The 25,383-nt window shown below is 41.1% G+C and overlaps 1 pseudogene; it reads left to right on the top strand.

Annotated features, from left to right (window-relative positions):
* Positions 1 to 1,645: 1,645 nt before the first annotated feature.
* LOC136322398 (RNA-binding protein with serine-rich domain 1-like) lies at positions 1,646 to 24,183 on the top strand (annotated as a pseudogene).
* Positions 24,184 to 25,383: the final 1,200 nt, after the last annotated feature.

The following is a 25,383-nucleotide window of genomic DNA, read 5'->3' on the forward strand; positions in this document are numbered from 1 at the left end:
GAGCCAAAATTGGGGAAATGCTAAAGAGATAAAAAGCAAAGTAAAAAGCACACAAAATTCCACAAAGAAAAAATTTGAATCCAGAATAAAATAATTTGTTTTATGGGTGAGATTTGAATTAGAGAAAAAGTGAAAGAGAAAAGAAGAAACAAAAAGAAAGAGAGAGAAAGAGAGAGAAGAAAAAAAGAAAAAAATAAGCTTTTTGGAATGTAACACTCATAGAAAAAAGAATGGAAAATGTAACACCTATGGGTAATAAAGTTCAAAATGAAAATAAAAAAATAAAATGTAAAGAGGATAAAATGACCAGGGTTGAAGAGAAAAAAAACAGATAAAAAATACAAGAAAAAAAATCGAAAAAGTTGTAAGACTGTAGATATTTCCTGGTTTTGAGAGGTTATCTTTTTTCTTTTCCTTTCTTCTCTTTCTTTGTGGTTGGTGACACTTTACCTTAGGTTCTGCCCCTGTGGCACTTTTAGGCTGAGATTTGCAGGTGATGTGTCACTATGGTGATGACATAAATTAGGCCTTGGTCCCATTGGTAGACAGGGCTTGTCAGTATTTGCAGGCTCCAACAATGGGAGAGTCCATTTTCCCTGAGCCTCTTCCTAAATCTTTTCTTCCTGAACCAGCAACCTGGGGATCCAGCTGTGAAGTTGCCCCAGCCAATGCCTGGAGAGCAAGAGGCTCTAAGAGCTGCCAAATCCCCCCTCTATCCCTGCTCAAAGCAGGGTTCTGGGTAAGGATTTGCCAGCCAGAGCCACCAGCATAATCAGGCAGGGCTGGGAGCTGATTTCAGGTGTCTTTCTATGAGCCTCCGTGCATGTCTAGCATGCCTCAGCACTCTGTGGGTCTACTCTCCCCTGGCTTTTTGCACTTTGTAACCTGTATTGGCTTGCAGGAAGATGCCCCAGTCACTGCCATGGAGCCATTCTCAGTGCACAAGGCCAGAGCAAGAGGTCCTAAAAGCTGCCAATTCCCTCCTCCAAGTTTGTTCAAAGCACAGCTCTGTGTATAAAAGCTTTGTCAACCAGAGCCACCAGCTCAAGCAGGCAGGGGAGTGAGCTGATTTCTGGTCCTAGTTAAATTTGTCTCTGTGCTCCGTGGGTCTGCTCTCCACAGGCTTCTCCCTTGTTGGGAAGCCTACAGCCCAGCCTGCCCAACTTCCTCAGTGTTCTCTGAGGTCTGTTCCATGGGACTTTACTTTTTAACCTGTATTGGCTGGCTGGAAGTTGCCCCAGCCACTGCCTGCCGAGCTAGAGGCCCTGAGAACTATCAAGTCCCTCCTCCAGGTCCCCTTAAATCTCAGGCCTGAGAAAGAAGGCTTTGTCAGCCAGAGCCGCCAGCATAAACCCACCGGCCAGTGAGCAGACTGTGGATTAGGCTCCTTTCAGCACTCCGCAGGTCTGCTCTCCAGAGGCTATCTGGCCCCCACCACTTTCACAGTTCTCTTTCCCGGGAATGTGCTTTGTTTGCCTGTATGGCTGGAGGAGGTGCAGTGCCCATAGGAAAGCCAGCTCTCCATGCACTTGCATGCTGCCATTCAGGGCACTGGGATTATACAGAAACTCTGGTCACAGCCCATGCAGAGGACCACTGCTCACAGTCTCCGACCCAGCCCCTCCTTCTGGGAACATGAGTACCCATGCCCGAGGTCCCAGGTGGATCCACACGCACACTGCTTGCACTCACCAACTGGGATACCGAGAGTAAGCAAGGCAACTGCTTGCCCACCTCTGCCGGGGTCTGCTGCTGGTGTTAGCTCCACGTGGGCTGAGCTGTGGGCCCACCCTCTCCCCAGCTTGAACGTGTCTGCCCTGGCCCAGCTTTTTCCGTGCCCCCAGCCCTCTCTTTCTCTCAGTTCCAAGTGAAAGCAGCCCTTGATCAGGTCAGTGAGGAAAGCGGAATACTCCATTCTCTGTCTTATTTCCTTCAGAGTGGATTTTATATTCAGCCACCTTTTTGCCCAATCATACCTTTGTTTGATATATGTGTATTTCAGATGCTCCTGTGATTGTTTTTCTGTCTCTAGTTGTTGAATTTGTTTAAATTTCAGGGAGAGGTTTCGGGAGCACCCCTCACAGTGCCATTTCCCTGACATCACTGATTTTTTTTTTTTTAATTATTAGGTGAGAGGCGGGAGACAGAGAGACATACTCCCACATGCACCCTGACCGGGATCCACTCAGCAAACCCCCTACTGGGAGATGCTCTGCCCATCTGGGGCCATTGCTTTGATGCTCAGCAACCAAGCTATTTTAGTGCCTGAGGCAGAGCCATGGAGCCATCCTCAGTGCCCAAGGCCAACTTGCTCAAACCAATTCAGCCATGGCTGCAGGAGAGGAAAAGAGAGAGAGAAGGAAGAAGGAGTGTGAAGATGCAGATGCATGCTTCTCCTTTGTGCCTTGACTGGGAATCAAACCCAGGACTTCCACATACCAGGCCAATGCTCTACTATTGAGCCAACAAAGCCAAATCCCTTTTTCCTATTTGAACAAAAATGTGCAGTTAAATACTTGGTGTTTGAAGATGCAATAGTGAATGTGGAATGAGCCTGTCTGTGTCTGATGGCTCTGTCCTGCCTTATTTTCCTCACCAATATTCTGCCTCATGTTTGCTATGTGATGGTTACATTGCCCAGCAGGCACATCCAAGGCTGTGAAAATAGTGTAGCAAAAAGGAAAAATCCCCAGTTATTAATGTACTAGATTTGTGTATCACATTTAAACAGTTGTAGTTCTCACCTTACATATTATAACCAGGAAAAGTGTAAAAATTCAAAAGTGATATAAACAAATGTTATCAGTTAAAAAAAGAAAAGAAAAAGAGAACTATTTGCCCCCCAAAAGTTGGAAGCAAAATGAAACCATGTAAATGTATATAAATTTAGTGGTTTAAGCACAGAGAGAAATTATTTCCGATGACTTGAAAAGCTAGTAATTAGATTGTGCATCTATGATGGGATATATATTCAGATGCTCCTCAATTTATGATGGGATCATGTTCTAATAAGCCATTATAAGTTGAAAATATTGTAGGTTAAAAATGCATTTAATACACCTAACATACTAAACATCAGAGATTATCCTAGCCTACCTTAAATGGGAACAGTATAAAAAAAAATGCTGGACACAGTATACTGTAGACTAGAGTATCGGTTGTTTACCCTCATGGCTGGTGGTAGCATGACCCATTTTCTTATGGCATCTTCCCTGTGTGTATGTCTGTCTCTGTGTCCAAATTGTCTTTTTCTGTAAGGACACTAGTCACATTGGATAAGGGGATCCCCTACTCCAGTATGACCTCATCTTCACTAATTCCATCTGCAATGACCTTATTTCCAAATAATGTCCCATTCTGAGATACTTGGGGTTAGGATTTGAACCTATTAATTTGAGGAGATATAATTCAACCCATGAAAGAATAATAGAATGAGAATAGCATCATTTGGTATTCTTAATGAAATAATGGACCTAGGCAGTAACTGCTAAGTAAGCAAAAAGCAAATGAGGAATCTTACAGTGAGTGGAGCAGGTTGACAGCACCAAACACACCAACTAACGTGAACATGACAAGTCACAGGGCAGCCAGGTACATTGTGCCTGATGTGCTGCAACAGGAGAACACAACGCCTTCTGTGAGCTGTTCTTGCCTCTGTCTCTTCTCAAAAAAAAATAAAATAAAATAAAAATAAAGAAAAGAAAAGATAGACCTGAATCTGAACAAGCCTTTAGATATAAGATGTATGCTAACAGTTCAGAGAGTTTACAAGTGAGAAAAGGTGTTAAATGACACCTTGGGTATGCAGTCAGCAAAATCCAGAAAGTGAGAGATTTTATAGGAAAAAAGATCTGGGTTCTTAATAGATGTTAAGAGAAAAAAAAGGGGGCAAGGGAAGTCTATAGATCAAAAGAGACTTTTTAAAGCATATGGACCAAATTCAACATGTGCACTTTGTTTGGGTATTGATTTGAACAAGCCAGCTGTGAAAAATAAAAGCACATAAGAGACAATCAGGGACATTTGAATGCTGACTGGCTATTTCATGATGTTAAGGAATCACTAATTTTTCAGTGTAATAATAGTGTCAAATGAACTCAAAATGAGTCTGGAGATTTTGGAGAGAAGTAAAAAGGATTTTTTCAAGAGTCTTAGGGTTTGCAAACCAAAAATACAACAAGGCAATATTCAGAGTGTTCCAAAATAGAAAGAAAAAAAATAGTTATAATTTCTTATAATAAAACATACATTTTTGAGAAGAATCAGTTCTATATCCTTAGCCTCTAGATTGTTTTGTGATAGTAATCTTCTAGACAACCTGTGATCTGAATCCTGTTGGTCAGGCAGTCTGGTGAATGAATGCCAGGTAGTCTGGATGCGTGAACATTCTTTCCTTAGCCCTTCAGGGGGTAATAAGAGGGTTGTTGGGAGGGTTGGTGTATATCCAGGCATTGATGCAGGACTGGAAAGTTCAAAAGTTTAAATTCCCATACTAGTTAGAATGAGAAAATAATCATTTCCTGATACCTCAATATACTTGATTTTAGCAATTTAGCAGCTTAACTATAGTCTTCAAACTATATTTCTTCACTCTATTCCTCAATAGTTTTGTTGTGATTTTTTTAAAAAGCCATTGTTTTCAGTGATAAGACTAAGGTCTTTACGATGAAAAGTTACATGTCTTTGATTTGTTTCAAAAAAAACCAGGGGAAGAGGTGATAAATTTGATGGGATCATAGATAAAATGTCATTGGCCATGTATTGAAGCAGGGGTGAGGGAGACCTGGGGTTTTATTACACTATATTTCATATGTTTGAAATTTTCCACAATAAAATGGTTTGTTTGTTTTTTTAATTGTTAAGGGGTTGCTCCTCCTATAAAAACCCTCTTTATCTTTTCTGGATACCGTCCTATCTTATCTTCTCAGGGACTTAGCTCTCCATTTATTGCTGCTCTGGCCATTGTCACTGTCTCTCTCTCCAGTGACTCATCCCCACAGCTTATAAGTATGTTTACCACCTCCCATCCAAAAAAAAGGGGGGAGGGTCAAGAAAACCAAATTTAATTCCTCCCTTGGCCTTCCTTATCTCATTCAATACACCAATTTTTTTATCCCCCAACCCAGCACAATCCAAACTCCTCTTCTTAGGCACACATGTTCTGATTCCTCGCCATCCATTTCAACCCATTGCAGTCTGCCTGCTGTGGAAACGCTGTGGAGTTCACCACCGACCCCCACGTTGTTGACTCCAGTGGTTATTTTTCTGTGTCTCTTTTAATGCCCTCTATAGCCCTGTCCACCTGTCTTCCCCCATGTTGGTCAAATAAGTTTGTAAATATGATATATATGTTTGCTCGCTTATAGTTTGCATTGGGTGTGGGGGACAGGCTGTAAGCAGGCCGGGTTGTTATAGCTTAAGGCTTAGTTTTAAGACTAAGCTTTTCTCACCCTTGACTGTTGCATGATGTGGGGTGGTGCACTCTCATGAGGAATCCCATTATGCCTCAGATAAGTGACTTTGTATCAGAGACTTCCTTGTTTGTATATTGGATTAAAGGTTTTGATTTCTACACTATAAAATGGGGCAGACTGGGAACTTGCTCTCTCTTGGTTCCTGAGATTAGCATTAGAGGAGAGAGCAGAGAAAGGCCATGTGGAGGAGAGGTGAAGCAGCCAAGATAGTGGAGTGCTGAAGGAGAAGCCAGTTTATGCAGAGTTTGTGCAGAGAGAAGGAGATGGGGAACAGAGGTGAATAAGGCTGGTGAGGTAGAATCTTTGATTCTAGGAAACTTGGATAAGTCAGTGGCTTTGGGAGCCCTGAATGGAAAGGGAAGTGTTTTCCCACTGTGTGTATTTCTTGCCCAACAGGTGCAAGCTAGGTTTAAAGCTAATGGCCCACCAGTTCTTGGCTCCATTGTTTCATTACTATCTGTCCGAATCCAATGCAAACCTGCATTGGCCAGGCGGCTGTGATGGTGGCTGTGGCTACTGGCTTTACACCCCATCTAGTGTCCCTCCACACTAACACAGAATGCTCTCTCCATGCCTTTCAGTTCCTCAAGTTCCCCCCCACACACACCGCTGACAACCTGTTTTTTGTACCTTCTTGTGCTTTTGTACCTCCTTCTTCTTACCTCTTTTTATGGTTGGTTTCTGTCAATATTCTGGTCTCTAAGATGACCTTCATGATTACTCTGATTGGGATCTTCCAATCTTTGTCTTGGCATCTGCTTTATTCCTTTTATAACATTCCCTTAAACCAGTGGTTCTCAAAGTGTGCGTCAGGGCACACTGGTGTGCCCTAGAAGATTTCCAGGTGCACCCTATGGTATTCCAGAGAAATATGTGCCTGTTGGGGACCAAAAAACCAACAGGGTTTTTGGCATTTAGATTTTTGGGGGACAGAAGTGTGGGGAATTGGCTGTAAGCTGACAGTCTGCCCAACCCCCCACCTAACTTGCCTGATTAGGTTGCAAAAGGCTGTTAAGCTGTGGTGCTGGATTGAACTACCCCCATGTTCCCCAGAAAGACTGGAGGCAAGTTTCTTCTATCCTTTGTTTGGTGTAAAGTTAAGATGATATGTATGGTGGGGGTTTTCTGCACTCAACACAATTAAGAGTAAAATGAGAGGAATTCTTCAATGTATTGATGAAGAATGAAAGTTTGCCCACACATTGAAGAAATCTCTAGGACATATCAGGCTCATGTTTCTTATAAACACAAGAATGAAAAAAACAACACATTCACACCAGGACCTGCCAAATTTACTAAATCTTACTAAGAATGTACCTATATATATAAAAAGGTAACTTTTTCTGTCATTTATTTTACTTTTTAACCCCTCTTTTTTATTAATTCTAAAAAGCATAACTCAAAAAATGTATCATAAAAATGTTTTTTAATGTCAGAATAAATTTAATTTTGTTGTATTTATTTCATTTATTACCATAAAAGCACTCTTGGACTTTATATTTTTTCTTTAATATTTGACTTAATTATTATAACATATTTCTCAGAAATTTGTATATAGTGCGTCCACAATTATTTGTAGGATTTTAAATGAGCCCCAGCTTCAAAAAGTTTGAGAACCACTGCTTTATACAATCTGACTTGTAATCATGTTTTCACTTGTTTATTTCCCACTGGACTATGAGCTCCACAAGGAAAGGAACCAAATCTGTTTTTGCTCATTCCTATAATCCCAGCTAATAGTACATACCATTCCTGGCACACAGAGGCACTTACTAAATATTTGCTGAATGAAGACATAAAATTCAAATAATGACCCAAATCAGTATTGCAAATTGTTAAAAAGCAGTGTAAAAAACCAAAAACCAACCAACCAAACAAACACAAAAAAAATCCCCCACATTGGCATGTTGAGCTAGGTTGAGAGGATAGCAAAAGCTCCCATGTGCAGATCACATTTGCTCTGAGATCTGGAGAGTGGGAGGGAGCCACCTAGAAGTGGGGTGAACATAGTGAGAACAGACTCAGCAGGACAGACCCTCAGGAAGGACATCTGAAAGGAAAAATTGATCATCAGGAATCCATGGCTCTCCCTACTGCAGTGGGTCTGTGTGTGTTACTTAGGAGTAAGTGACGTAGTACAGTGAAGCCTGAGAGTCCATCTTATTAAGGCTTCATTTAGCCACTTGAGTTCCAGCAGCCAAGGAAACCAGCGAGCTTTCATTTTTCTTGCTCCTTCAAAGCAGGAAATATGCCTAATGCTTTAGTGAGTAGCCAGAACTGAGCTGGGGCTGGCTGAACTAGATAGAGGAGAGTTTAACCTCAACTTCACATCTTCCTGTGGGATCCAAGCCATGTTTATACAAGTAGGACCTCAGATACAGCCTAGCTCAGTTTGTCCAACAGACCTTCTTGGCTTAGGCATCTAGGTTTGGCCTAAGCGATTATCAAAGTTCCAACATATATTCCCTAAAGGCAGTTAAGGGCTGGGAATCTGAGGAGCCCTCATTCAGCAACCACCAGAAGGGGCTGAGATTCCAGATGCTTTAAACTGTCCCCAAAGGAATAAAGAACAGTTAAAGGGCTTCTGAAATTAGGACACACACAGACACAGACACATATACACACTAACAAATAGTAAAAAGGTTTTTCGAACATATAACTTGTCCTTTGACACAACAACTATTTCTAGAAACCCGCCCTTAGGAAATAAGAGCAGGTTAGGATGACTGTTTTAATGCTGTTTACACAATTAAAATAAACAGAAAAATCTAAATGTCCAAAAATATATTATAGCACGCCTGTAACCAATATGCAGCCATTTCAGTTATGTTTGCAGATAATTTGGAAAATGCTTGTATTATAACATTAAGAGAAAAAAAATGAAAAAATAATATTATACCAGGGGTAGTCAACCTTTTTATACCTACCGCCCACTTTTGTATCTCTGTTAGTAGTAACATTTTCTAACCGCCCACCAGTAATGGGGATTTATAAAGTAGGGAAGTAACTTTACTTTATAAAATTTATAAAGCAGAGTTACAGTAAGTTAAAGCATATAATAATAATTACTTACCAAGTACTTTATGTTGGATTTTCGCTAAGTTTGGCAGAATAAATCTTTTTTTTTTTTTTTTTTTTTTATATATAATTTTATTTTTTTTAATGGGGTGACATCAATAAATCAGGATACATATATTCAAAGATAACAAGTCCAGGTTATCTTGTCGTTCAATTATGTTGCATACCCACCACCCAAAGTCAGATTGTCCTCCGTCACCCTCTATCTTGTTCTCTCTGTGCCCCTCCCCCTCCCCCTTTCCCTCACCCATTCCCCCCTCCCCCCCGTAACCACCACACTCTTATCAATGTCTCTTAGTTTCACTAATATGTCCCACCTACGTATGGAATTATACAGTTCCTGTTTTTTTCTGATTTACTTATTTCGCTTCGTATCATGTTATCAAGATCCCACCATTTTGCTGTAAATGTTCTGATGTCATCATTTCTTATGGCTGAGTAGTATTCCATAGTGTATATGTGCCACATCTTCTTTATCCAGTCATCTATTGATGGGCTTTTTGGTTGTTTCCATGTCCTGGCCACTGTGAACAATGCTGCAATAAACATGGGGCTGCATGTGTCTTTACGTATCAATGTTTCTGAGTTTTGGGGATATATACCCAGTAGAGGAATTGCTGGGTCATAAGGTAGTTCTATTTTCAGTTTTTTGAGGAACCACCATACTTTCTTCCAAAATGGTTGTACTACTTTACATTCCCACCAACAGTGGATGAGGGTTCCTTTTTCTCCACAGCCTCTCCAACATTTGCTATTACCTGACTTGCTAATAACAGCTAATCGAACAGGTGTGAGGTGGTATCTCATTGCCGTTTTGATTTACATTTCTCTAATAGCTAAAGAAGATGAGCATCTTTTCATATATCTGTTGGCCATTTGTATTTCTTCCTGGGAGAAGTGTCTATTCATATCCTCTTCCCATTTTTTTATTGGATTGTTTGTTTGTTTGTTGTTGAGTTTTATGAGTTCTTTGTATATTTTGGATATTAAGCCCTTATCTGAGCTGTTGTTTGAAAAGATCATTTCCCATTTAGTTGGCTTTCTGTTTATTTTGTTATCAGTTTCTCTTGCTGAGCAAAAACTTCTTAGTCTGATGTAGTCCCATTCATTAATTTTTGCCTTCACTTCTCTTGCCATTGGAGTCAAATTCATAAAATGCTCTTTAAAACCCAGGTCCATGAGTTGAGTACCTATGTATTCTTCTATGTACTTAATTGTTTCAGGTCTTATGTTTAGATCTTTGATCCATTTTGAGTTAACTTTTGTACAGGGGGAGAGACTGTAGTCCAGTTTCATTCTTTTGCATGTGGCTTTCCAGTTTTCCCAGCACCATTTATTGAAGAGGCTTTCTTTTCTCCATTGTGTGTTGTTGGCCCCTTTATCAAAAATTATTTGACTATATATATGTGGTTTTATTTCTGGACTTTCTATTCTGTTCCATTGGTCTGAGTGTCTATTTTTCTGCCAATACCATGCTGTTTTGATTGTCGTGGCCTTATAATAGAGTTTGAAGTCAGGTATTGTTATGCCCCCAGCTTCATTCTTTTTCTTTAGGATTGCTTTGGCTATTCGGGGTTTTTTATAGTTCCATATAAATCTGATGATTTTTTGCTCTATTTCTTTAAAAAATGTCATTGGAAGTTTGATGGGAATTGCATTAAATTTGTATATTGCTTTGGGTAATATAGCCATCTTGATTATATTTATTCTTCCTAGCCAAGAACAAGGTATATTCTTCCATCTCATTATATCTTTTTCAATTTCCCTTAACAATGGTTTATAGTTTTCATTATATAAGTCCTTTACATTCTTTGTTATGTTTATTCCTAAGTATTTTATTTTTTTTGTTGCAATCGTGAAGGGGATTATTCTTTTGAGTTCCTTCTCAGTTGTTTCATTGTTGGCATATAGAAAGGCTATTGACTTCTGAATGTTAATTTTGTATCCTGCGACCTTACTGTATTGGCTTATTGTTTCTAGTAGTCTTTTTGTGGATTCTTTGGGGTTTTCGATGTATAGGATCATATCATCTGCAAAAAGTGATACCTTTACTTCTTCTTTTCCGATATGGATGCCTTTTATTTCTTTGTCTTGTCTGATTGCTGTGGCGAGAACCTCTAGTACCACATTAAATAAGAGTGGAGAGAGTGGACAACCCTGTCTTGTTCCTGATTTAAGGTAGAAAGTCCTCAGTTTTATGCCGTTTAATAGGATGTTGGCTGATGGTTTTTCATATATGACCTTTATCATGTTGAGATATTTTCCTTCTATACCCATTTTGTTGAGAGTCTTAAACATAAAATTGTGTTGTATTTTATCAAAAGCCTTTTCTGCATCTATTGATAAGATCATGTGGTTTTTGTTCTTTGTTTTGTTGATATGGTGTATTACGTTAACCGTTTTACGTATGTTGAACCATCCTTGAGATTCTGGGATGAATCCCACTTGATCATGATGTATTATTTTTTTAATATGTTGTTGTATTCGATTTGCTAGTATTTTGTTTAGTATTTTAGCATCTGTATTCATTAGAGATATTGGTCTGTAGTTTTCTTTCTTTGTGCCATCCTTGCCTGGTTTTGGTATGAGGGTTATGTTGGCCTCATAAAATGTGTTTGGAAGTATTGCTTCTTCTTCAATTTTTTGGAAGACTTTGAGTAGAATAGGAACCAAGTCTTCTTTGAATGTTTGATAAAATTCGCTGGTATAGCCGTCAGGGCCTGGACTTTTATTTTTGGGGAGGTTTTTAATGGTTTTTTCTATTTCTTCTCTACTGATAGGTCTGTTTAGGCTTTCTGCTTCTTCTTGACTCAGTCTAGGAATTTATTTTTCTAGGAATTTATCCATTTCTTCTAGATTGTTGAATTTAGTGGCATAAAGTTTTTCATAGTATTCTACAATAATTCTTTGTATATCTATGGTGTCCGTGGTGATTTCTCCTCTTTCATTTTGGATTTTGTTTATATGAGTTCTTTCTCTTTTTTCCTTGGTAAGTCTTGCCAAGGGTTTGTCAATTTTGTTGATCTTTTCAAAGAACCAGCTCCTTGTTCTATTAATTTTTTCTATAGTTTTTCTGTTCTCTAATTCATTTATTTCTGCTCTGATTTTTATTATCTCCTTTCTTCGGCTGGTTTTGGGTTGTCTTTGTTCTTCTTTTTCTAGTTCCTTAAGGTGAGAAGTTAAGTGGTTCACTTGGGCTCTCTCTTGTTTGTTCATATATGCCTGAAGTGATATGAACTTCCCTCTTATCACTGCTTTTGCTGCATCCCATAGATTCTGATATGTCGTATTGTCATTTTCATTAGTCTGTATATATCTTTTGATCTCTGCACTTATTTCTTCTTTGACCCATTCATTTTTTAAAAGTATGTTATTTAGTTTCCACATTTTTGTGGGATTTTTTTCCTCTTTTTTGCAGTTGAATTCTAGTTTCAAGGCTTTATGATCAGAAAATATGCTTGGTACAACTTCAATTTTTCTGAATTTGCTGATGTTGTTTTTGTGGCCCAACATACGGTCAATTCTTGAGAATGATCCATGTACACTGGAGAAAAATGTATACTAAGTCACTTTGGGATGAAATGTCCTGTAGATGTCTATCATATCCAGGTGTTCTAGTGTTTTGTTTAAGGCCACTATGTCTTTGTTGATTCTCTGTTTGGATGACCGATCTAGAGCCGTCAGCGGTGTATTGAGGTCTCCAAGTATGATTGTATTTTTGTCAGTTTTTGTTTTAAGGTCAATAAGTAGCTGTCTTATATATTTTGGTGCTCCTTGGTTTGGTGCATATATATTAAGAATTGTTATGTCTTCTTGATTCAGTGTCCCCTTAGCCATTATGAAATGGCCATTTTTGTCTCTGAGTACTTTTCCTGTCTTGTAGTCAACATTATCCGATATGAGTATTGCTACACCTGCTTTTTTTTGGATGTTATTTGCTTGGAGTATTGTTTTCCAGCCTTTCACTTTGAATTTGTTTTTATCCTTGTTACTTAGATGAGTTTCCTGTAGGCAGCATACAGTTGGATTTTCTTTTTTAATCCATTCTGCTACTCTGTGCCTTTTTATTGGTGAGTTTAATCCGTTTACATTTAGTGTAATTATTGATACTTGTGAGTTCCCTATTGCCATTTTATATCTTGCTTTCTGTTAGTTTTGTGTCTTGTTTGATCCTTCTCTTTCGTTTTTCTATCTTTTGTTTTTATTTGGTTGTATTCCATACATCTTTCCTCTGTTGCTATCTTTTTTATCTCATGTGCTTCTGTGGTGGTTTTTTCAATGGTGGTTACCTTTGAGTAATGAAAAGGGTCCCTACCCTGTTCATTGTAGCGAACTATTTTGTGAGTACTTTTGCACTCCATCGTCCTTTGCTACTGTTAATCTCCATCTTCTCCCCCTCTTTCTTTTTGTTGTTGTCAGTTTAAATTTGGTTTTATTGTGTTCTTCTTGGAGCTTTTACTTGTGGCTCTGGTTTTTTTTGTTCTTTGTATCTGATTGGAGAACCCCCTTTAGTAATTCCTGGAGTGGGGGTTTTCTGATGATAAATTCCCTCATCTTTTCTGTATCTGTGAATGTTTTTATTTCTCCTTCGTATTTGAAGGATAGCTTTGATGGGTATAGTATTCGTGGCTGAAAGTTCCTCTCTTTCAGAACTTTAAATATTGGGGTCCACTCTCTTCTAGCTTGTAGAGTTTCTGCTGAGAAATCTGATGATAATCTAATGGGCCTTCCTTTATATGTTGTATTCTTCTTTTCCCTGGCTGCCTTGAGAATTTTTTCTTTGCTGTTTGTTTGTGTCAATTTCATTATGATATGCCTTGGAGTAGGTTTGTTGGGGTTAAGAAAACTCGGAGTTCTGTTTGCTTCTTGAACTTGAGGCTTTAGTTCTTTCCACAGGCTTGGGAAGTTCTCATCTATTATTTGTTTGAGTATGTTCTCCATTCCATTTTCTCTCTCTTCTCCCTCTGATATACCTATTATTCTTATGTTATTCTTTTTGATGGAGTCAGATAATTCTTGTAGGGCTATCTCATTTTTTTTAATTTTTGAGTCTCTTTCTTCTTCTCTCTGTTGTGCCTCAAGTTGCTTGTTTTCTATTTCACTAATCCTCTCTTCTATCTGACCTGTTCTATTAGCTAAGCTTGTTATTTCGTTTTTCAGCTCGTGAATTGAGTTTTTCATCTCTGTTTGATTTGTTTTTATAGTTTCAATTTCCTTGGACATATATTCTTTGTGTTCATTGAGTTGTTTTCTGAGCTCCCTAAATTGCCTTTCTGTGTTTTCTTGTATATCTCGGAGGATTTTTAGTATTTCTATCTTGAATTCTCTGTCATTTAGCTCCAAGGTTTCTAATATATTAAATTTTTTCTCCATAGATTTTTCCTTATCTAGCTGTGTTACCTCTCTTTCTTTTGTATCCATGATATTCGATTTTCTCTTCCTTAATGGCATCTGAGGGTGGTTTTGTTGATAGTATTAATGAGATTTAATAAAGAATAAAAAGTTAAAAAAAATAACAATAAAAAAAATAAAAAATCGAAAAGAGTTGTTTTTTTTAAAAAAAAATTAATAATGAAATAAAGAAAAATAAAATAAAAATTAAAAAAAGGAAATTATTCCCCCCCTCCTTTTTTCCTCTCCTCTCCTCTCCCCTCTTTTTTGAGAAAATCTTGTGGTGGACTGTGAATTATAACAAACAATGCCTGTGATGGAGGGCCTGAATTGGGGAAAAGTAATAAAGGGGCAAAAAAAAAAAAAGGAAAGAAAAAAGAAAAAAAAAGAGCGTATGGACCCACAAAAAGCAAATAAGGAAAAAATTTGGGTCAATAATGAAATGATTTGCTTTTAGGTGTTGGTTGTCTAAGAGTTATGATGAGAGGAATAAGAGGAAAACGGAAAAATGGGGGGACAAATTAAAAAATTACTATTGTATTTAGTGGAACAAGAACTAGATAATATGGAGAGCCAGGGATGAGAGCACTGCTAGTGAGTTAAAAAGGTGAAGTAAAAACCCCCCAAAATGCCACAAACATAGGTTTGAGTCCCAGATAAGATAATTTGTTTGTTAGTGAGGTTTGAATGAGAGGAGATGTAAAGGAGAAAGGAAGAAACTAATATAGAGGGAGAAAAGAAAGAGAGAGAAAAAAAGAGGTAACCACTAAAAGAAGAAAAAAGAAAGGAGAGAGAGAGAGAGAGAGTTAAGGGTTTTGGAGTGCAACCCTCATAGAGAGAAAGGAAGAGAAGAGAAAAGATAATGGGAGATGTAACACTTATGGGTGGTGTAGTTCAAGGAGAGGAGAGAGTAAGACCGGTAGAGAGTTAATCGGCCAAATTGGAGGAGGAGAAAAAAGTATCAAGAATGAAGATAAGAGAAACAAACGAACAAATATAATAAAATGGGATAGGTTATAAAGTCTGCAGATTATTCTTGATTTTGAGAGGTTATCTTCTTGCTTTTTCTTTTCTCTCCCTCTTCCTGGTCAGTTACTCTGTACCCCGGGTTCTGCCCCTTTGGCACGCTCAGGTAGAGGTTTGCAGTTGATAAGTCTCTATGGCAATGTCATGTATTGTGCTTTAGTCTCGTTGGCAGTCGAAGCTCAATAGCATTTATAGGCTCCGACAGTGAGAGAGTCTGTGTTCCTGGAGCCTTTCTCCTAGTCTTTCCTTCCTTAATTAGTAGCCTGATAATCCAGCTATGGGGTTGCTGCTGCCTCTGCCTGGATAGTAAGAGGCTCAAAGAGCTGGCAACTCCCCACTCTATTTCCACTCAGCACAGGGCTCTGGGTAAGGCTCAGTCAGTCAGAGCTGCTAGCATAATCAGGCGGGCTTTCTGCCCACTCAAAGACCTCTGGCTCTGCCACTCTGTCCGGTAACACAAGCAGGCGCCCACTTCCGGGGCGCTTGGAGGAAACTCTCACTCACTGTCTGCGACCAGGATATCCGGCCAGCAGTCTCACACTCTGAGTGAAACCCCCAACCGCAGGGAAAAGTTGTAGCGTTGGAATTGAGTCTCACTCCGTCCCCGTGCGCGGCTTTTGCAAGGCGCTGGGGCGGCTCGAGATTCCGCTTTGGCCCACACAAAGGCCCCTGACTCTGCCCCTCTGTGCGATAACACGGGCGCGCACTGCCGAGGCACTCGGAGGAATCGCTCACTCCTTATCTGTGCGCGCAAACCAGGATATGAGGCCGGCCGCGGTTCCCTCTGAGTGAAACACCCTCCAGCACGGAAAATCTCCACCGTTGGAATTGAGTCTCGCTCCGTCCCCGTGCGCGGCTTTTGCAAGGCACTGGGGCGGCTCAAGATTCCGCTTTGGCCCACACAAAGGCCCCTGACTCTGCCCCTCTGTGCGATAACACGGACGCGCACTGCCGAGGCACTCGGAGGAATCGCTCACTCCTTATCTGCGTGCGCAAACCAGGATATGAGGCCAGCCGCAGTTCCCTCTGAGTGAAACACTCTCCAGCACGGAAAATCTCCACCATTGGAATTAGTTCTCACTCCCTCCCGTGCGTGGCTTTCCCAGGAAGAAATTCTCGCCCACTAACTGCGCACCGACCAGGAGACCGGGTAAAATGGCCGCTCTGCTTTTCTTTCTTTGTTTGGGTTTGGCGCGAGTGTTAGCTTGTATTGCCCGGGTTGCCACAGGATCAGATTTTCCTCGGCTTGGATCTCTGTGCCACAGCCTGGTTCAGCCGTTTGTGCTGCGGCGGCCTGGATCTATTCACCCCCTTTGCCCGCCTCAGTTTCTATATTCACAGTTACCAGAGAAAGCCGCCCTGTTTAGGTTAGTGAGGAAGGAGGAGCATTTCTTACTCCCTATTTCCTTCGGGGTTTGGTTATATATTTAGCCAATTTTTCACTCAATCATACCTTTGGGTGTATTGCGAAGCATCTGGAAGCTCCAAGTATAGGTTTTTCTGTTTCTGGTTGAAGATCTTGTTGAGTTTTGGGGGAGATTTATCGGTATCGCTTCCTACCCCGCCATTACTCTGACGTCATCTCCGGCAGAATAAATCTTTATAAAACAACTTACTATAGTTAAATCTATCTTTTTATTTATACTCTGATTGCTCTTCTACCACCCACCATGAAAGCTGGAACGCCCACTAGTGGGCAGTAGGGAACACGTTGACTACTACTGGTTTATACAGTATGAACTCAAATATTTGAGTTCTCTATGATGGATAGAGAGCTGCAAAGGAAGAGGATTGGATAGAAATCATAATTATAGTTAAATCTAGCTGGTGAATATTGTATTATTTTAGTTTGATTTTTATAATTCTCTGTAATTTTTTAACAAACTCATATTATATAGTTATAAATAAACAATAAGAATCTGTTTGACATACTCATTTATTTTCCTTTTTACTATGGTAAAATATCTACATAACAAAAAATTTACCAGTTTAGCCTGACCTGTGGTAGTGCAGTGGATAAAGCATCAACCTGGAAATGCTGAGGTCGCCGGTTCGAAACCCTGGACTTGCCTGGTCAAGGCACATATGGGAGTTGATGCTTCCAGCTCCTCCCCACCTTCTCTCTCTGTCTCTCTCTCTTCTCTCTCTCCCTCTCTGTCTCTCTCCCTTTCTCTCTCCTCTCTAAAATGAATAAATAAAATTTTAAAAATAAAAAAAAAATTTAAATTTTTTTTTACCAGTTTAATCCCTTTAAAGGATGAATGGCATTAAGTACACTCACATTATTGTGCAACCATTACTACACCCTCTACCTCCAAAAATTTTTCACCTTCCCAAACTGTGCCCAACAAACATCAACTTCCCTTTCCCCGGTCCCCAGCCCCGGCCCCACCATGCTTCTCTCTGTCTCTATGAATTTGACTTCTCTGGGAACTTACTGTAAGTAGAATCAAACAGTGTGCATTCTGGCTTATTTTACTTAGCATAATATCTACAAGGCTCGCCCACGTTGACTTACTTTGTAAGTACCTAGCATGGCTCCTAGACTGTTAAACTGCAGAGCGAATCCACAGGGCCCAGCAAGGTCTTTGGCGTGGGACTTGGTGACTTCAGACATTCTGTTTTGGGATGTGAAGGTTCCTCATGAAAGGTCTCTGAGTGATGTTCAGAGACAATACTGGGTGTTAAATGCCCACGGCCACTGTCTCCAGCAGCCTCAAGTAGCTGAGGACACCACAATTTTATACTGCCTTGAGGAGCTGTGCATAGAAGAAGGAAGGTCACATGTTGATTGAAGAAAGGCCTGAAAGGAGCTTTTAAAACATCTATTAAAACCTTCTCATATTACAGAGCAGAGGAATTGAAATCAACTGCCTCCCCCACATGACGAAGGTAAAACAGTGTCATGACCTCAGCCAAAACTGTTCTTATTTCTGTAAAAACAACTGAAGTTTAAAAGGGGTAAGTTTCCTTATCTTATGAAAATGATAAGGTTTCTTTTAAATATATCTGTATAAAGAAGAATTGTAAACATACTCCTTTTAAAACAGAAATTAATTAAGTATTTTAAAAGTAAAATGGTGGGAGTGAAACATTGATGAACCTGAGGTTTCGACAGCTTCTATGCAGCAAGGCAAACTGGGAAGCGGAAAATCAGCCAACTCCTTGGGTTTGCCAAACAGTCAGTCTGATCTGCAACCTTTTTACTTTAGTTCAGAAAAGAACCTGCATAGATCAGGGTTCTCCTGTATAGATCAGAGAAAGAGAACCAGTAGACAATGCAGTATATGGAGATTAATCATAAGAAACTGGCTCACACAGTTTGAAGGTTGGAAAGCCCCACAACCTGCCCTCTGGGCTGCAGACCCAGGAAAGCTGGTAATGTACTTCAGTCCTAGTCTGAAGAACTGAGACCCAGGGGCGATGATGTCCAAGGGCAGAAGATTAGAAGACATATCCAAGCCCAATTAATGAGGTATGAACAAAAGGGGACAAATTCCTCCATCCTCCCCCTTTTGCTCTATTTAAGCCCTTAATGGACTGGGTGGTGCCCATCCTTATTGGAGAGGGCCGTCCACTTTACTGAGCCCGCTGTCTCAAATGTCAATCTCATCAGAACACCAAAATCTGTATTAGGATTCTTCAGAGAAACAGAACCAATGGGAGTTATTTATTTATTTGTTTGTTTGTTTGTTTGTTTAGTACACTTGACCCTGGACCATCTCCTCTCTTGTCACTCTTCTCTGTAGAACTCTGGACTTTCCAGAGGAGAAAGAAAAGAAAGGAGGTGAAAGGAGATAAAGAGGTAGGAGGGAGAGGAGTGGAGACAGGAGACCCCATCTACAGGAGTTTATATCTGCCCAGAAGGAAAGAAGAAATAGGCAAAAAATCACTGTTTTGCAACTTATAAGCCCAAAGCCCTTTTCTACGTACTGATAGTTAGACATGCCAAGAAACATCTATGTTTTCTGTACTTCATTTTAGAAGATAGGTCAACCCTTATTTCAACAAGCAGCAGGAACATCTTGGTTATGACAAACCTTGACTTATTTTAAACTAGTGTACTGTGAAATAAACATCTAGACTTCTAGAACCTTTCCATGTATAATAAATTTTAAGATGAGCTGTAATTCTCTTCAAACCGTGGCATGTAACCTTTGGCTCCTGTTCTCCTCTTCTGCCCATGGGCAAGATGTTTTTCTTACTATTCCTGGCTGTCGCTTAGCTTGGCTAAGGAGGAGATACTGACTTCTTCCACCCACACAGCCTTGCAGCCAAAGACCCAAAATGCAGGAACTGGTCCAGTTAAAAAACTGGGCATGCAAGAATAGGTGGGCATTAAAGAACAACTCTGTTCTCCCTTAAAAAGGGGGAGAAATAGCATGTAAATATTTTATTTCAAGTTATCTTGTGCTAATTAAGGAATATAGACAGCTGTCCTTAAAAAAGTTTTAGCAACTACTCATTTGGGTGGAATACTAATAATGGACTGATATAAACAAGGAAGGACATCTGAAAAAGAAGACTCATTCTCCAGGCACAGCTGGCATCCCTGTTCCCTCCTGGGGTCTGCTAGTGCTTCCAAGGATGCCGTGGGTGAGGGGAGAAGTGCCCAGAGGAGGAATCTCTCTAAGGGGGCATCTGTGTGACAGCACATGCAGGCAGTGTCTATAGCCGAGCGTGCACTTCAAGGGTGTCATTTTCATTCTGCGATGTGCAAATGGTCTATTCATTTCTGAAAGCATGTGTGCCAGCTTGGCTTCTGGCTCAGGGGACAGAAAATGACACAGGAGGGGAAGGAAAATGTCAAGAGCCCCAATTTCCTAATTAGGTTGTTTCTCTCCTTCTTTCCCCACTTCAACCCACTCTCTGCCGCCCTCCTCTCACTATCATTATCTGACTGCTTTGGACACAGGTTGAACTCTGTGCCACCCTGGCAGCTCCTCCAGGTCCAGTGTTCATCCACCGCTTAAGAATTCAGGTTGCACGGCCTGTGCATTGGTGTCCTCCCCAGCTTGGCTGGGACCACCTGGCTAGGCTGACAACTTTGAAATATGCAATCCAGAACAGGAAACAATCTCTCTGTTCAGAACTGCCCTTGGCCTGAATTAGTCAGACAGAATTTATGGGGTAAGGATGACAGAAGGGAGGAGGAGGGATCCAAGCACACAGAGGATATTAAATAAACACAAGCTAAGGTATGGCTGAGCCACAGGGCAGTGACACCGGAGAAAAGGAAGCCCCCAGACCTGTTTTAAACACAGCCTGATGGAAACTCCTACTTCAAGGTCAATAACACAGGTTCATTGTCAGCAAGTGTGCCAGGCACCATCCTGGGGGCTTTCACAGACTTGGTCTCATTTGATCCTCCCAAGACACCCCCACAAGTTTATCCTATTGTTCTTCAGGTGTCCTGAGAAAACAGACTCAGAGGGGTCAACGCATCCAAGGCTCTGGAGCCTTGGGTCTTCTGGCTGCATGCCCCATGGTCATCCACACTCCACAGGGAAAGAAAACCTAATCACTCTAAGAAATGACCTGTTGTCATAATTAGCTTCAGTGATGTAGATGTGAACATTAGGGGAACCCGGGAAAGAGCTTTCTGTGCTATCTTTGAAACTGCTCTGTAAATCTAAAACTACTTCAAAATAAAAAGTTTGTTTTAAAGAAATAGGCCACAACCTGGAAGTATAAATACTTCTGGAAGGGATGTTATACAGAAAACTTGTCTTAATCTGGCGGTGGGTGGCACAGCGCCTGCACAGACTGAGCACCTGTTTTCTTCTACAGGTGTGCAGACGTGCACAGGACAGAGAAGGAGAGGGGCTGTGCAGGGATGGAGGGTGACCTGGTTTAGACGGAAGGTCAGAGAAAATGATCTACTGTACACTAATTGTAATCTTGTGCAGGTACCCTAGGAAATGGTGACTATTAAGCTATGTATTGAAACTACTTACAGTTAGTGGTGGGTTTTTTCTTTTTTTGGCTTTATCATGTCTTTGCGATAAAAACATCTTTAATAAAAAATTACAATTAGCAGCCTTCTTAAGTCTCTAAAATGAGAAACTTTGAGATTATCTGATTTGGGGGATGGAAAAGGTATTTTGGAACCAGAGAAATTTGGATTGAAACCTCAGTTAAATGACTTTTTTAGTTATGTGATCTTGATCAAGTTGCTCAATTTCTAAACTTCAGATTTTGTATATGTAAAATAAAAGACAATCAAATGTACCAACAGGATTATGGCATTAAAATATACAAATATAGGGTATTCATTGATACATTGTAAGTGTTCAGGTTAAACATATATGAGTGACTAAATATAGATTAAGACTTGAAATGAAGTATTTATGCTTAACTTAAAAAAAATTAAGCATCTATAAAGGGAAAAGTCTACTAGTTGAAAAACAAAACAAAACACGGATAATAAAGGCACTGTTCCTTAGGGTACTGTTCCTCAGTCTCACTCAGGCAGTGTTTTCAGCTGATGCTGGACGGGGGGAGGGGGCCAGCAGGCACCAGGTCTGGGTGTTGAGTATAAACAAGATTGGGAGCAGGCACCAGGTCTGGGTGTTGAGTATAAACAAGATTGGGAGCAGAGCTGGATGTGACACAGATGTAGATTGGAGCACTGGTCTGCGAGAAGTCCCAGTGGAGCAGACTTTCTACCCATAGGCCAAGACTATGGCTGTGACTTGTCATGAGGCTCTTAAAATCTTTGCCCTCTGTCTCTGAAGGGCCCTAAGGATGTCAGAAGGGTTGTTCAAGGAGGGAATGTCAGGACCTGGGCAGTGCCCCATTTCACAGGAAGAGCGGGAGCCCCGGGGGGTCAGGGCCCTCTGCCACATGTGGGTACGGCAGTCAGGACAAACACCAATCTCCTTCTCCTCTGACTGAGACAGGTGGCCTTGTAAAATAAGCTATATGACCATTGCCATTACTGTTTCATAAAATTAGTGTTGGCCCAGAAAGGCAAAGGCAGACCCCTAGCCTGAATCGATCATCCAGAATCAGGGTCCCCAGTGCCTGTGACCTGGACAAAGGTCTGCCTGTCATTTACTTAGATTTTCTTTTTCTCACTTGCTCAGTCCTCACAGCAAAACAATGCCAACATTGTCACAGAGAAGCCCATGCCCAGACCAACTTCTTCTCCAATAAAATGTCAGCGTGAGGGTCTGGGGATGAACTCAATCTGTGGTTCCCCAGTCTGTCTGAAATTAAGTCAGCTATTTAAAAATATGTTACATGAACAGACTATTAGAATGGACCTAGAAATTTGAATTTTTTAACTTCTCTCTGGGTGACTGACTGATAATCAGTTTGGGTTGGGACTCACTGAACCCCATAATCTACCAGGTCCCTTTGGTCTAGAACATTTTAGATTATAGAAACCCAGACCCTCCCTTAAACCATGATTGTCAGCCCCATCTGTGTAGGAAGCTTAGAAATCATTTAACAACCTGAGGCAGTTCTATAGTGAAAGGAGCTATCTTACTTGCCCCTGCCCAGTTTTGCCTAAGTTGTCTTTAATATTTCCCAACTGCCCTCCTCAAATCACTTGGCATCAGGAGGCAACCAGTATACCTTGATCATGTCTGTTCAAGGTGTGGTCCACAGAGCAGAGGCACGCTTGTCACCTAAGAGCTTGGTGGGACCACAGGCTCCAAAGCCCCACACCATCCATTTCACCAGGGTTCCCAGGTGGCTCAGGTATACAGTCAAGTGTTGTTCTCAACTTGGTTGTACTTTAGAACCATCTGGAGAGAGAGTGGGAGGAGGTCTGGTGGCAGGAAGATACTGCACTTTGGCATAAATTGCAATCGATTAGGGTTCATTTCTCAGGCTCAAGTTAGAAGTAAGAGTTCAGATAAGGGAGGCCACCATTGCAGAAGGGAAGAATAGATTTATCAGGAGTGAAAAAGAAGAGCTTGCTAAGAGTCAAAGAAAATAATAAAAAGTCCAGCACTGGGGCTTCTTCTCCCTACCATATGCAAAGACCACTCTGATGAGAAGTCCAAGAATCACTCTAAAGATAAAGGGGCCACCAAGGAGTCAAGTGAGAAGGATTGTGGCAGGGATAAAACTCAAAAGAGGTGCACTTCCAGTGGTAGCAGCAACAGCACACTAGGTCTTGGTCCAGCTCTACGTCCAGCTCGGGCTCCAGCACCAACATCAGCTCGAGCAGTGGCTCTAGCTCCCCATCGGCACCACGCCACTCTGGAAGTCCCAGCACATCCCACAGCTCCAGCTCTAGAAGCTCCTCTGGCTCTCGAAGTCCTTCTCAGAGTAGACATGACAACAAGCGGCGTTCCCACTCCAAATCCAAACCACCCAAAAGAGATGAAAAGGAAAGGAAAAAGCAGAGCCCTTCTCCTAAACCCATTAAAGTACACATTGGGAGGCTTACCAAGAATGTGACCAAGGATCACATTATGAAGATATTCTCCACCTATGAAAAAATTAAAATTATTGATATGCCTGTAGAAAGGACGCACCCTCATCTATCTATAGCAAGGGTCAGGAAACTTTTTGGCTGAGAGAGCCATGAACGCCACATATTTTAAAATGTAACTCCATGAGAGCCATACAACGACCCTTGTACATTACGCATTATCCAATAAAAATTTGGTGTTGTCCCGGAGGACAGCTGTGATTGGCTCCAGCCACCTGCAACCATGAACATGAGCGGTAGAAAATGAATGGATTGTAATACATGAGAATGTTTTATATTTTAAACATTATTATTCTTTTTATTAAAGATTTGTCTGTGAACCAGATGCAGCCATCAAAAGAGCCATGTTTGGCTTGCGGGCCATAGGTTCCAGACCCCTAATCTATAGGCTATGCATACATGGAATTTGAGAATCCAAATGAAGCTGAGAAGGCACTGAAGCATATGGGTGGATCACAAATTGATGGCCAGGAAATCACTGCCACCACTATGCTGGCCCCCTGGGGGGCTTAGATCACCCCCAGGAGATTCAGCCCTCCCAGGAGAATGTTGCCACCACCTCCCGTGTGGTGCCAGTCACCACCACGAATAAGGAGAAAGTCACGCTCCCTGCGGCACAGGGTCCTGTGCCTTGGCAATTCCGTTCTCCTGGCCGTCGCCGACACTGGAGCCTCTGCAGCTCCAATTCCTCCCAATAAGCAAGCCACTGAAGCTCTGCCCATAACTTATATCCCATCCAGCTCAGTTCTGTCACTTTTCTAGCTAAAGGAGATTCAGTAGAAAACGAATCCTCAGGGGCAGACGGCAGAAGTATGTTGGTTTGGGGATGTGCCTGCAAAGATGTCTCCCAGCGTCCTGGCTGGAAAGCCCCCACATTTCCAGTCCCTGAGAGTTAATGCAGTGGCAATGCCACCCCTTCCTGGGAACACGTTTTTTCATTCCGCAGATGACCTACGGCCAGTCTAGCAGCCTGGGGACCCTTCAGGGAAGCTGCTTTCATGCAGCTGCCAGTCCTGTTAACCTAGCCCTGCTTCCCTGCTTGAGTGCTCTGACCTTTAGGGTCAAATATCCCATGTTAATTGCTGTAAGGGGTTCTGTCTTTACATGGACTTGTGCACATACACCCATACCCTACATCTCCTTTCTCTCTGAAACTGGTGAGCAAGTTGAGAGCTAGCTCTACAGTGTCATCACAGACCCCCACCCACATCCCTGTCATGGTGGTCTTTGGAGTTACCTTGGCAACATGTACATTGCTTTTTTGGCTTTTATTGTACAGTCAGTACTATAAATTTTCTGTTTTGAGTTTTTATGTAACTCTATAGCATTTTAGATAATGTGTTTAGACTTTGTTGTACAGAGTAAAAGGATTGTGTTGAATAAAAATAAAAAAGAATCATCTGGAGAGTTTTTAAAAAATGTTGAAGTTTGAGTCCCAATGCCTAGGATTACTTTAAATTCTGCAGGGGATTCTAATGTGCAGTAAGCAAGAACTAGAGTGGTTTAATATAAAAAGTCAAGTGGGATTCGCTTAGGGGAGGGTTGTAGTGAGGGGTGCTGTGTCGCTCACTGGCTTGGTTCTTTCCCTTCATTAAACTGATGGACACATCTGGGTTGGGGATGAGACAAAGAACTGAAGAATTCTTCCACAAGTCGTGTTGGCTCAGAACCCCACCCATCAAAACAGGAGAGAAGAGCAGAGGACATCAGGATGTTAACTGTCTCCCTGGGATTCAGATTTCCTCTGGAGCCTACACATAGATAGACCAGCACTTTCCAGAATGGCACTGGTTTCTCCCCTGCCTTGAGGGGAGTGTACCCAAATCATCAGAGACCCACGAGACCACATCCCCACAACACAGATGCCTCTCTCCTCTAATAGAAAGTTGTTTCTTATACTCTAATTTAAACATATTCTTTATGTGTCAGAAGCTAAGGATGTGTTCTGTGTCTAGTGCTATG

Source organism: Saccopteryx bilineata, chromosome 2 (genome assembly GCF_036850765.1).
Source record: "Saccopteryx bilineata isolate mSacBil1 chromosome 2, mSacBil1_pri_phased_curated, whole genome shotgun sequence".
In the NCBI taxonomy this organism is placed as follows: Eukaryota; Metazoa; Chordata; class Mammalia; order Chiroptera; family Emballonuridae; genus Saccopteryx; species Saccopteryx bilineata.